The sequence below is a fragment of the Syngnathoides biaculeatus genome, chromosome 14 (assembly GCF_019802595.1).
Source record: "Syngnathoides biaculeatus isolate LvHL_M chromosome 14, ASM1980259v1, whole genome shotgun sequence".
Lineage (NCBI taxonomy): Eukaryota > Metazoa > Chordata > Actinopteri > Syngnathiformes > Syngnathidae > Syngnathoides > Syngnathoides biaculeatus.
Genome location: NC_084653.1, coordinates 5,643,775 through 5,658,175, shown reverse-complemented (window position 1 = coordinate 5,658,175; position 14,401 = coordinate 5,643,775). Strand labels below are relative to the sequence as shown.

At 42.3% G+C, this 14,401-nt stretch overlaps 1 long non-coding RNA gene across 2 annotated transcripts; it reads right to left on the bottom strand.

The window, feature by feature from the left end:
- Positions 1–2,917: 2,917 nt before the first annotated feature.
- Positions 2,918–14,198, bottom strand: LOC133512176 (uncharacterized). 2 transcript variants are annotated; one of them, XR_009798119.1, is made up of 4 exons: positions 13,878–14,198; positions 6,686–7,083; positions 6,469–6,582; positions 2,918–6,340 (listed from the first exon to the last, which is right to left on the bottom strand). It is a non-coding gene; the product is annotated as an uncharacterized LOC133512176 (long non-coding RNA). The 2 variants fall into 2 exon arrangements; XR_009798118.1 differs by having other exon boundaries at positions 2,918–6,582; positions 13,878–14,197.
- Positions 14,199–14,401: the final 203 nt, after the last annotated feature.

Below are 14,401 nucleotides of genomic sequence, written 5' to 3'. Positions count from 1 at the left end.
ACAGGTAAAAATATGTCTCCCCCACAGAGACTTCAGACTGCTGCGGCTCTGTGCTGCATCCATTCAGGTTATGTTGATGGCTATATTTTACTATACTAAACTACATTAGGATATACAAAATCTGCCCCAAGGGTTTACAAAACATGAAAATGCATTTTCAGGCTGTTAAATGCATGCCAAAGCAAAAACTGTATATAAAATTTGGCAATAACTATAACAAGAATCATAAATGTTCATTTATAGGGAAGTGGATGTAGCGTAGGTAGATAGGCAAACTCTGATGGGCACTTTCAGCTAACTTTGAGTCAATAGGCCAACCAACTTTGATATTCTGTTCAAGTATTGCAGCAGCAGTGTATGGTCACTGAGAAAAAAAAATACTTAATTTTCATTTGAACATAATTAAAATGTGTTAAAAAGATCATTCAAAGTCCCTACACTCAGTTGTAGGCTCTGTGCATTCCTCTTTTTCTTCTCACGCTGGATCCGGTTTCCTCCTCTTCTTTGTCTTCGACCCACAGTAGCTGAATTTCCACCGACGCCCTGCAGGTTAGCAGTGCCAGGGGCGGGCGTTGTTAACCCGGGCCACGACCGATCCAGTATGGGATTCTTTAGATGAACGCTCATATTTGTTTGGCACAGTTTTTACGCCGGATGCCCTTCCTGACGCAACCCTTTGCATTTATCCGGGCTTGGGACCGGCCTACAGATTGCACTGGTTTGTGCCCCCATAGGGCTGCATTGGACAAGCCAGTTAAATACTGGTAGAATATACTGTAGTCTTGTCAGATGAAAGCAAAATTGAACTCTTTGGATCCCATAATGCGCACCATGTTTGGAGGAGAAATGGCACTGCACATCACCCTAAAAACACTGTACTAATGCTGGAGTTCAGAGGTGGGAACATGATGTTATGAGGCTGCTTTTCAAGAAAAGGTACAGGTAAAATTCACATTAAAGAAGGAAGGATCCGCCCACATCCCAAAAACATGCATGATAGGTTAAGTGAATAGTCGTAGGAGTGTGAATGGTAGTTTGTTTATATGTGCGGTGTGATTGGCCGGTGACCAGTTCAGTGTGAACTCTGCCTCTCGTCCGAAGAGGGGTACTATAGGCTCCAGCGCGTCCGTGAACATAGTGAGAATAAGTGGTACAGAAAATGGATGGAGAGATACATAAGTACACATAACTGAATTCTTAAAGCAGGGCAAACTGCAAACTACCTGCAAAATAATTTTTTACCGAAAAATTAACCAAAGTCAAGCTAAGTCGCCCTCCTGATAAATCCTAGTGGGTGTTGAGCATGGAGGGCAGTCGTCGCCTCATCATCAAACCTGATATAGAACTGTGATTGAGTTGGTTTGATTTTTCAGTGTCTCCCTCTAGTGTGCTGTAGCCTTAGGACTCTTTGGCCTCCTGGAGACAAGACCACTAGTTTCATCTGCAATTGCTTGACCTTGTCATGGTCTCCATCTTTGAATGTAATTTTTTTCCCAATTGCGACATCCCTGATGTCTTTGGTAATGCAAGGCTTGTTATTTGGGTACGGGAAGAAAAGATTTTGCAAAAGATCGCAATCTGGATCACCTCCATCCCAATTTTTCTCATGAACTTTATTGGAGAGAACAATGCAGCCGCATGAGTTCCTTTCATTTCTCAAGTTACAAAGGCAAGGAAAATAGAACATTTTCCATAGGACCACTATTTTAAACTCGTGAAGTGTGTATCAGCAAAGTTTATTGAGAGTTTTCTTGTTTATGCTGTTATTCTCATCACACTGTATCTATTGATCTTTGTGTCTATTTGTGAAAATGGTTGTGCAGTGCATTCAGAATTATCTAGATTTCATCAGGGATAAAACTACAAATAGATTATATTTGCAAGAAGACCTTTTTCCCCAGCCTGATTAAAACTAATCCACTCCCCTCTTTTTGTGTCACTTTGAAAAAAATTATTTTAAAACATTTTCCCAAAATACAGTTAAAATACCATTCTCTTAATGGTATCAATTAATATTATTAATCTTTCCATCAGTTTGCCCGTCACTTTTTCAAATGAAACACTCTCAAGGTCTGATGACACAAGATGTCACACTTCTCATGTGCAAAGCTTTTTTGTTTTTAATAGGTTTAGGGATGAATTTTATCAACGGAAAGCTGTCAGAAACAGACAAAGGATTCCCATAATCCAATATTAGATATGACTAGGGCCTTGATCCAAAAATCAACAGCCCATCTGGTGCTGCTATTGAAGGATTAGCCAGCAAATAGACTTCAAGAAATATTATGATGACACCACTTAACTCCAAAGTAGAGGGTTTCATTGAAAACCAAATGATAAACTAAAATCATCCGAGCAATCAGTAATGTTAAATATTTTGAGTGCCAATGCATTCAATGAAAATGAAAAAATACCTAATTGGCTGGTGTGATTAAGAAATTGTTTTTGATGATGATGTTTCAGTCATGGTCTGCATTTTGTGTGGGTTGGGTTTGTTTTGTTTCCTGTTTTCCATGTCTCGTGTGCTCATTTTCTTAAAGGTCAAGTGTCATCTCTACAAACGTTCTAAAATAGTGAAATGAAAAATACATATAACATTTTTCACTTCAATGTCTACACGAAAAATAATTATGAGTGGAGAGCATGTCATAGTTGCGCAAAGTTGCGGAAGTCTCATTCGACATCCAAGCGGTCACCATATTGGCTGCATTTACAGTCTGTTACGTCACCCCAGACATTCGCCATTGAAAACACACTGTGGCCCCTACTGTGGGAGACAAACACGCCCCATCTGACACAACCTCTGTCAGGTTTAAACAGCCTAGGACATTTAAAGTAAAATTATCAAGGAAGGAAGACAAGAGGAACTTCTGGCTCACGAGAAGAACGTGGGATATGGCTCTTTCACAATCTCCAACCCGTTCTAATCACATCTCCACGTCTCCACTTTTTTATTCCTTAGCGTGGTCTGCATCACACAAAGCGAATTGTGACAAAGCAACCGTGACAAAATTAATCCATGTGAGTCTTTGCGATGTCTTCACCATCCTCTGGATATCGTCAGTCTTTCTTGTCTTCTGATTCACTGTCTGGTGTTTCCACGGCACCCAATGTAAATTGATTGCATCACATTGTTAAAGTACATCATAGCAAAGATTCCATGGCACCCAATGTGCCTCTCGATTGCATTGCATCACATAAGCATTAAAAACCCAAGAAAGCAAATATGAGATAACTTTATATCCAATTAATCCAACATTTTCTTCCTGTTTATCAAAAATTTGCTTAAATCCTCACATCACCCAAAATAGACACTTTGCCAGATCTTCGACTACTTTGATACACTCAGAGGAAAAATGGTTGTTTATACATCGTTATAACAGCTGGGATCTGGAAACAGATCAGGCAAGTCAGCCAGAATACTCCCTCATGATTTGTCCCCAGCAAAGGATGCATCTACGTCATTTTGTTCTCCATGGGTGAGAATGCTGTGGCAATAATTCAGTTTCCGCAACAACCACACAAAGTCAAAATAGCTGCAAAAACCGCAATGGAATTGAAATAGATGAGACCAATGCTTTTTATTTGCCGAACACACTCATCCATTTGTCCGACACGGAGGTGTCAACACCAGAGTGCTCATTCACCTTACCGTCAAGGACCCTAAGGCCTTTTATAGCCTCGGTCAGACCACCATCAGCAGCCATACGGTTCAGGATGAAGATGGATCGCTCCCTAAAGAGAGCGCCGACACCACCTTTTTCAGCTCGGCGCATGTCCATGGCTGTTTGGTTTTGAAATGGCATTAAGGGGCTCCAAGTTGTTAATGCACAGCCTCAAAAAACACTTTTGAGTCCAATTTCCCAATTTTGACATTGTGGTGGATGTACTTTTTTCTCTCCACGTTCTTGTTGGTTGCACACCACCAACACACGAAAGATTCAATTCCATTTGCCACTTAGTCAGCCAATTAATACTCTGAACACCACAGGAACACCAATGCGCAGATGTTGGATCGTTTTATCCTTGGCATTCAGCTGCTCTCTTCTCTGCCATTGTTCAAATGAAATTGCCTGTACAGTAGAAGTTGATTCAATAACAGATATAGGATGATTATAAAGTACAATAATGTTACATTCTTGGGCAATTTATTAAAAAGCCTGTTATCTCCTTACCACTACCAGATGTCACTATGTGACAATGGCTTCAATGAATTCTCAATCACCAAAATGATTTTACACATCATTGCTGATAAATTTCCCAATTTGTTTCTGGTTCCTAGCAAATGGGCGCAAGTGAAATACCTGGTGAGAATCAAAAAACAATGTTTTTCATTTTTCAAAAAAAGTCAATGGATATACAGAATCCCAATTTTTGCATTCATTATCAGGTACTGTTTTACTCATAATTTCCAAGGTGCAATTATCTGGTAATAGCGCTGGTATAATCTATAAAAGTGATCTGGGACCCATGCAAAGGACGCAATCTTTTGATAAAGCTGTTGCTGCTTGTTCCACCATAAGAAAACTATTATTATTTTGTCCCAAAATGACTGTTATTACATGAAACCACTCATCAACCTTTAGCTTTTGGATCACCCTAACATTTTCTAATGTTGCTCTAGGAGAAAGGGTGCTAGCTGTTACCTCTGTACTTTTCACAAAGCATCAAAATGAAGCGTGGATTACCGGAGATGTAGACCCAGAGGAAAAAGCCCCCACAAGGGTTTGCTCCTTCATTATTTTCATCCGTCACCAAAGTGCGCCAATTCGTGTGCATTCAGATTATTCATCATATACCATTTTATTTGACTAAACACTGCTCCTTGTTCCCCTATCTGTTAGACTTGACCATGGGATTATTATAATATACATTTTGGATCATCATCGCACGCATGAGAACCCAATTGTGGGTCATTTAGGTTTTGGATTGCCGTAGGTTTTTCATGCATGGCATGACAACATTACGACACCCCACAGATATCTCAAAAACAGGAAGAATGTTATGATGGTTACGACCACTCCACAGCATCCCATTTCAGGACCTAACCACTTTCGGGTAGGTATTTCATCTAGGTATCCCTATAGGTTCAGTGTCTTTAAATTTCTTCACTGGCCGTCAGCTATTTTGAGATACTATAAATCTCCACCCAGCTTGTTAACCAGTCTTTAGCTCACCTCCCCAATCGGATCCTAGACTGAAATTACCTTTCTGGAATGTGCCAAATGAATCCAAGTCAACCGAATTTTTATAGCTGTGAGTGTTCAACAAAACCTGAAATGGACATTCCCACTTAGGAAAATACCAGTGCTTCTTATTGCTCCACACCAGGATCCATTCTCCTGGTTCCACCAATGTGATATCCTGCTGATGTCAATAAGTCGGGATGCTCTGTTGGAAAGAGTTCTACCCATTTTGAAAATGCATCTATAATGACCAAGCAATACTTTTTTTCACATTGTGTCAGGTAAATTCAATTTGAAGTAATAAGGAGAGAATACCTGTTTTCTGTTAATTGAGCTCAAAGAGTACCTGTTTTCTGTTAATTGAGCTCAAAGAGAACGAAGAAGAGTCAGGTACAATTCTTGAATGCTCTAAAGCACTCCTCCTTGAAATCTCTCTTTTTATTAGATTTAGGAGGTCCCTACCAACGGTGACAAATCTAAACGGTGGGGGCGAGCAAAAACATGTTTGTGTGACTATGTGTCTGCATGTTGTTGGAAAATTATGATATGTAAACTGACAAATATGTACGATAACGACATATGTGCTGAGCAAAGCGTTCTTTGCAAGCAGAAGCTTTCTCTTCATTGCAGCAAATGTGTGATAAACACACATTTTGATTAATAAATCTCACTTTGGTTTAATTCAATAAAGTTCATGTGGACAATTTGGAGAATGTTTATTTTAATTTAATAAATCTCACTTTGGTTTAATTCAAATAAGTTCATGTGGACAATTTGGAGAATGTTTATTTTAATTGTAGTTTTTTTGTGAGTATAATATTTCCCTTGTTACCTGTCCTCCCATTGTCCCTCCTGTTGAGACATGCGTTAGCAACTGGTTTATTGTTTGGTCATACATAGATGTTTTAGTTGTTTTTCTTTCCATACATCCTGTTCAGTTTTTTGACTCTTTTGCTGAGTTTCTCGTAATGTATTGAATTCTAGATTTGTAGTTGTATCAATGTCATAATTTGAGTTTTTTTTTTTTTTCCCATGCAGCTTCCTTATGTCACGACAGGGGCTCGAGGGCGGACCTAAATGCACAACTCCAGAGGCGATCCGGGCGTAGTCTTCCAACGTGGAATGTAGGGTGCACCCTCATCCACCTGGGTAGTCTAAATGATACAGCGACCGGGTTAATGATTTTGGTGATCGGGAACGGACCAACGAACCTGGGAGCAAGTTTGCGGGATTCCTTCCGCAGCGGAAGATCCTTTGTGGAGAGCCACACTCACTGCCCCACCCTGAATTCTGGTGCGGCTCTCCTCTTGCGGTCTGCTGCGGACTTGTAGATATTGCCCATGTGCAGCAGCGTCCTCCGGGCTGCCTCCCAGGTCCGTTTGCAGCGCCGTACCGTCTGCGGCCAATGAGGGAAACAAAGAGGAAGGATAGCTGTGCACAACGTGGATTGGAGCCATACCTGTTGAGGCAGGGGGTAGGGAGTTGTGGGCATACTCAACCCATTTGAGGTGCTGGCTCCACGTGCTCTGGTCCCTAGATGCAAAGCATCGAAGTCCGGTCCGCCCAGGTGAAGCCGGACACGAAGCACACCTCTGGCAGATCAGGATCGTAGCTCCGTGAGAGTGCGTCCGGCTTGCCGTTCTTGGAGCCTGGACGGAAGGACAGAGTAAAGTGGAAGCGGGTGAAGAACAGGGCATTGCGGTCTTCAGGTACTCTAGGTTATTGTGGTCAGTGAAGACCACGAATGGGACTTGCGAGCCCTCCAGCCAGTGCCGCCACTCCTCCAACGCAGTCTTGACCGCCAGCAGTTCTCGATCTCCTACGTCGTAGTTCCTCTCCGCCGAGGTCAGCTTCCTAGACAAGAATGCGCACGGGTGGATCCTTCCGTCCTTGGCTACTATGTTGATATGAAGGGAGAAGGTTCATTCAGTCAGGCCATAGTCTTGTCAAAATTTGTATTTTTGTTATAGTAGTATACATAGTGTGAAGGCAGCCACCCTTTTAGCCAAAATGCTTGCATATCATCTACACAATATACTAATTGCTCAACTTCTTTGTACAAAATGATCCAAAAAGACAACTGTTGGTGTTTTCCAGCCATCCATTTTTTATAGCGTTTTTCTATGGTCGCCAGCAAATCACAGGGTTTTATTTCTAGTCAAACAACTCACACTAATCTACACACAGATGAAAGTCTCCATTTGACCTTCCATGGTTTTGGAATGTTGAAGAAGGCTGGAGTACCCTCCAAAAAACGTACAAACTTCATGCAAGTGGATCAGAGTCGGGATTCAAACCCAGAACCTTTTGATTGTGAGCCAGGCTCCTAAATACCCATTCGTCCATCCATTTTCTTAGCCGCTTGTCCTCACAAGGGAGTGCTGGAGCCTATCCCGGCTGTCAATGGGCAGGAGGCAGAGTATACCCTGAATTGGTTGCTAGCCAATCACAGGCACATGGAGACAACAGTCACACTCACAATCACACTTGAGGGAAATTTAGAGTGTCCAATTAATGCATGTTTTTTGGGGTGTGGGAGGAAACCTGGAGAAAACCCACACTGGCACGGGGAAAACATGCAAACTCAATACAGGGAGCGCCAGGATTGAACCCCGGTCCTCAGAACTGTGAGGCCAATGCTTTACAGCTGCTCCACTGTGCCACCGTGGATTAAAATGCTTGCACTAACTTGAATATACTGTCAGCTTTGGTGCACAGTGGATTTACGGAATACATCCTCTGGCTGAGCAATGGGACATCTGTTTCCGTTTTTGTCGAACTGTCATCTTTTCATCTAATCTCTGGATACATCTCTTCTGTGTGCTGTAATCCATCTTTCTGCCAACACAAACATAGTCTTGCTTTTATCCCACCAGATTTGTATCATATTAGTGTCATCACGTCGAAGGAGGCCACAATTATGACACTGTCAAATATATTCTTTCAACTCAAACTGTCACCATCATAACACGTTTATTAGTAGTTGAGACAGTCTTTTCAATAACATTTTAGCATTATTAACTGTCATATACTGTCTAAAAATGAAATGAAATTTCAATAAAGTAAAACTACTCACCATATGTAGAGAGAACAGCACTGTGTTTTTCAAACAATGTCATCGCTGTCACCTATTGACTTTAGTGGGTGTCAATTGTTGTGTGTCTGTTGTACTATTAATGTACAGGGACACCTCTGTCAGTGAAATTCAATCCATGACTCCGTTCAGAGACCAAACTGTTTAGCATTGACATGAATATAAATTGAATGAATCTATTGTAGGGTGGCATGTTCGCTCAGCTGGTAAAGCGTTGGCCTCACAGTTCTGAGGTCCCGGGTTCAATCCCGGATCCGCTTGTGTGGAGTTTGTATGTTCTCCCCGTGCCTGTGTGGATTTCCTCCGGGCATCCGGTTTCCTCCCACATTCCAAAAACATGCAACATTAATTGGACACTCTAAATTGCCCCTCGGTGGGATTGTGAGTGTGTCTGTTTGTCACAATGTGCGCTGCGATTGGCCGGCAACCAGCAACCAGCTCTGGGTGTACCCCGCCTCCTGCCCGTTGACAACTGGGATAGGCTTCAGCACTCCCCGTGACCTAACCAGCAAAGAAGATGGATGAATCCATTGTAGCTCAAGAGCAGTTGTCCCCCCCCCCCCTTTTTTTTTTTTTTACATCTGAGAATATTTTGATTATTATCTGGAAAAACTGCCCTAATTACAATGTTTTGACCGTAATATTTTTTGGCATTGAATAACATTGCTTGTTGTTTTTGCCTGCACCTGTGACTAATGTTCTATCCAAGATGCACGCATTTGAGCTATTGCGCACTGCTGACGTGGTCTGTGCACACAAAAAAACAAAAAACAAAATCCGACTCAAAATAAAAGTATGACATACAACCATTCAGTTTGTGGCATTTTGCAATATGATTCAATGAGTGAGGGATGACTGGTTGTTACATCCAATGGCAAAATTCACATATGAACTTTAAAAAAGAAGTTGTTTTTTTTTTTAACACAGCAGCAAACCGAACTCATAGATTGAAAATGATTTGCAAGTCACTGTATTCTGTGTGGCGACACAGTGATGCAGTTGTAAAGCGTTGGCCTCACAGTTCTGAGGACCCGGGGTCAATCCCGGCCCCGCCTGTGTGAAGTTTGCTTGTTCTCCTCATTCCTGCGTGGGTTTTCTCTAGGTACTCTGGTTTTCTCCCACATCCCAAAAAGCATTCAACATTAATTGGACGCTAAACTGCCCCTGCGACTGGCTGACAATAAATTCAGCGTGTACCCTGCTTCCTGCCTGATGACAGCTGCAATTGGTTCCAGTACTCCCATAACGCACGTGAGCGTAACTGGCTATGAAGAAGGATGAATAAATTTTGTACTGTATTTAACACTACACAAATTTCTTTGGAAATGGGTTTGTAACAAGGGGTGTTCCAAACCTAAATGGCACCCTGTGCCCAATCCCACTTTTGATACATATTTTACAGAGATGTAATGTTAAAACTTGGGACAAAATCATTTTAGATAGAATGTTTTGTTTTATCTATTGGGTACATTGCCACCCACCAGCCATGCCACTTTGTCCTACAGCACCGATTACATATGCCAGAAACTGTCACTACATTCAACCTTCAGTTGTTAGCACTGGAGCTGACTGACTGCCTGTCTGTACCAAGTGACTCTTCTTTCTTCTTCTTTTCCTTTCGGCTTGTCCCGTTAGGGGTCGCCACAGCGTGTCATCTTTTGCCATCTTAGCCTATCTCCTGCATCTTCCTCTCTAACCTCAACTGCCGTCATGTCTTCCCTCACCACATCCATAAACCTTCTCTTTGGTCTTCCTCTCGCCCTTTTGCCTGGCAGCTCCATCCTCAGCACCCTACCACCAATATACTCACTCTCGCCTCTGAACATGTCCTAACCATTGAAGTCTGCTCTCTCGAACCTTGTCAGCAAAACATCCAACTTTTGCTGTCCCTCTAATGAGCTCATTTCTAATCCTATCCAACCTGCTCACTCCGAGCGAGAACCTCAACATCTTCATTTCTGCCACCTCCAGTTCTGCTTCCTGTTGTTTCTTCAGTGCCACCGTCTCTAATCCGTACAACATGGCCGGCCTCACAACTGTTTTGTAAACTTTGCCCTTCATCCGAGCAGAGACTCTTCTGTCACATAGAACACCAGACACCTTTCGCCAGCTGTTCCAACCTGCTTGGACCAATTTCTTCACTTCCTTACCACACTCTCCATTGCTCTGGATTGTTGACCCTAAATATTTGAAGTCCTCCCCCCTCGCTCTCTTCTCCCTGTAGCCTCACTCTTCCCCCTCCACTTTTCTCATTCACGCACATATATTCTGTTTTACTTCGGCTAACCTTCATTCCTCTCCTTTCCAGTGCATGTCTCCATCTTTCTAATTGTTCCTCTGCATGCTCCCTGCTTTCACTGCATATTACAAAATCATCTGTGAACATTATGGTCCAAGGGGATTCCAGTCAAACCTCATCTGTCAGCCCATCCATTACCACTGCAAACAGGAAGGGGCTCAGAGCTGATCCCTGATGCAGTCCCACCTCCACCTTAAATTCCTCTGTCACGCCTAAGGCACACCTCACCATTGTTCTGCTGCCATCATACTTGTCCTGTACTACTTTAACATACTTCTCTGCCACACCAGACTTACACATGCAGTACCACAGTTCCTCTCTTGGTACTCTGTCATATGCTTTCTCTAGATCCACAAAGACACAATGTAGCTCCTTTTGACCTTCTCTGTACTTTTTCCACTAGCATCCTCAAGGAAAATAATGCATCTGTGGTACTTTTTCTCGGCATGAAACCATACTGTTGCTCGCAGAAACTTACTTCTGTCCTGAGTCTAGCCTCCACTACTCTTTCCCATAACTTCATTGTGTAGCTCATCAACTTTATTCCTCTATAATTCCCACAGCTCTGAACATCCCCTTTGTTCTTAAAAATGGGAACTAGAACACTTTTCCTACATTCTTCAGGCATCTTTTCGCCCGCTAGTATTCTGTTGAATAAGTTGGTCAAAAACTCGACAGCCATCTCTCCAAATTGCTTCCATACCTCTACCGGTATGTCATCAGGACCAACTGCCTTTCCATTTTTCATCCTTTGTAGTGCCTTTCTGACTTCCCCCTTAGTAATCATTGCCACTTCCTGGTCCTTCACACTTGCCTCTTCAACTCTTCCTTCTCTCTCATTTTCTTCATTCATCAACTTCTCAAACTATTCATTCCATCTGTTTAACACACTACTGGCACCAGTCAACACATTTACATCTCTATCCTTAATCACCCTTACCTGCTGCACATCCTTCCCATCTCTATCCCTCTGTCTGGCCAACCTGTAGAGATCCTTTTCTCCTTCTTTCATGTCCAACCTGGTGTACATGTCCTCATATGCCTCTTGTTTAGCCTTTGCCACCTCTACTTTTGCCCTACGTCGCATCTCAATGTACTCCTTTTGCCTCTCCTCAGTCCTCTCAGTATCCCAGTTCTTCTTTGCTAATCTCTTTCCTTGTATGACTCCCTGTATTTTGGGGTTCCACCACCAAGTCTCCTTCTCCCCTTTCCGATCAAAAGACACGACAAGTACTCTCCTGCCTGTCTCTCTGATTACCTTGGCTGTCGGAGTCCAGTCTTCCGGGAGCTTCTGCTGTCCATCGAGAGCCTGTCTTACCTCTTTCCGAAAGGCCGCACAACATTCTTCCCTTCTCAGCTTCCACCACATCGTTCTCTGCTCTACCTTTGTCTTCTTAATCTTCCTACCCACTACCAGAGTCATCCTACACACTACCATCCTATACTGTCGAGCTACACTCTCCCCTACCACTACTTTACAGTCAGTAACCTCCTTCAAATTACATCGCCTGCACAAAATATAACCCACCTGCGTGCTTATACCTCCGCTCTTGTAGGTCACTATATGTTCCTCCCTCTTCTGGAAATAAATGTTCACTACAGCCATCTCCATCCTTTTTGCAAAGTCCACCACCATCTGTCCCTCAAAGTTCCTTTCCTGGATGCTGTACTTACCCATCACTTCTTCATCGCCCCTGTTTCCTTTACCAATATGTCCATTACAATCTGCACCAATCACAACTCTCTCGCTGTCTGGGATGCTCAGAACTACTTCATCTTGTTCCTTCCAGAATTTCTCTTTCAACTCTAGGTCACATCCTACCTGTGGGGCATCGCCGCTAACCACATTATACATAACACCCTCAATTTCAAATTTTAGTCTCATCACTCGATCTGATACTCTTTTCACCTCCAAGACATTCTTAGCCAGCTCTTCCTTTAAAATAACCCATACTCCATTTCTCTTCCCATCTACTCCGTGGTAGAATAATTTAAACCCTGCTCCCAAACTTCTAGCCTTACTACCTTTCCACCTGCTCTCTTGGATGCACAGAATATCAACCTTTCTCCTAATCATCATGTCAACCAACTCCTGTGCTTTTCCTGTCATAGTCCAAACATTCAAAGTCCCTACACTCAGTTGTAGGCTCTGTGCATTCCTCTTTTTCTTCTGACGATGGATCTGGTTTCCTCCTCTTCTTTGTCTTCGACCCACAGTAGCTGAATCTCCACCGACACCCTGCAGGTTAGCAGTGCCGGGGGCGGGCGTTGTTAACCCGAGCCACGACCGATCCGGTATGGGATTCTTTAGATGAACCCTCATATTTGTTTGGCACAGTTTTTACGCCGGATGCCCTTCCGGACGCAACCCTCTGCATTTATCTGGGCTTGGGACCGGCCTACAGATTGCACTGGTTTGTGCCCCCATAGGGCTGCATTTCTGTACCAAGTGACTGATTTGGAAAATTCTTCAGAATTTGCCATGAGATATGACAGCAACATAAACCCCTCATGCAGATTCCATTCAAAATGCCTGTTGTTTTTATAGTATTGTGGTCACCTCAGAGTGAAATGTCATGTTAAGCAGAAGGTGGAACAAATCAGTTCATGCACTTATTTCTATGAAGTCACAAAGTGACCTTTGAAAGTCATAATCTTATCACAATTTGGCAAAATCAAGACCGTGTCACGAATGTTTGCTTTATGTTTCAAAATGATTTTTTCACTTCGGCCCTCCATTTCAACAATTATGTAATTTTTAAGTCTCCCTTATTGCGTCATTGTGTGTAATGGAGCTGTTAATTTCGCTAATTTGGTACCCAATTTCAGCATTAATTTGTCACTCCCAAATATGACAAATTTTTAATTTGTTTGTGGCTTTAGAGTTTGTAAAATGTTTAACCTGTTATTGGTAAATTAGGAGTTTCAAAAGAGCCACTGTCTTTTCACAATTCTTTATCAGGGGAAGCTATCGGTACATCATTTAAATAAACCATGGAGTTGAAATTTGGACTACAAATGTAAATGCAAACCAAATTTGGCATTCTTTACCCACTGGGGGTGAGAAAAATGCATTACTTATCTCTATTACAGTCAATATTATTGCATCTGGTCTGAGGGAATTCAAGTGTCAGGGTCAGGCACGCAAGGTAGTCTTATTTTGTATGTCCTGAGGTAGTTGGCACACTCCCCTTAAAAGTTTTGTCCAAGTCCAGTCTGTCTCAGTTGGTAATTATTTTATGATGTCATGTCATATTGTGAAAAAGGCAGTTGGGGGTATATAGGAGCATGCACTCACCTCTCTGTTCTTAATTTTCAACTTTTCTTTCTTGTCCTGATGTCAGTCCTGTCTCGTCATCGTCTCTTCTATGAAACATCATTTAATTTTCTTTTAACTTTCTCGTGAACGTGAACGTGGGATGTGTCTCTTTCACAATCTCCAACCCGTTCTAATCATATCTCCACGTCTCCACTTTTTTATTCCTTAGCGTGGTCCGCTTCAAAACAAAAGCAAATGTGACAAACAAAGCAACCATGACAAAAATAGTCCATGTGAGTCATTGCGATATCTTCACCATCCTCTTGAGATCATCAGTCTTTATGTTGTCTTCTGCATCACTGTCTGTTGTTTCCACGGCACCCAACGTAACTAGATTGCATCACATTGTTTAAGTACATCATAGCAAAATTTCCATGGCGCCCAATGGGCCTCTCCATTGCATCACATCACATATTACAATGAAGCATTAAAAACCAAGAAAGAAAATATGAGATAATGTTATATCCAATTAATCCAACAGTGATAAACTGTTATTTCTCAAT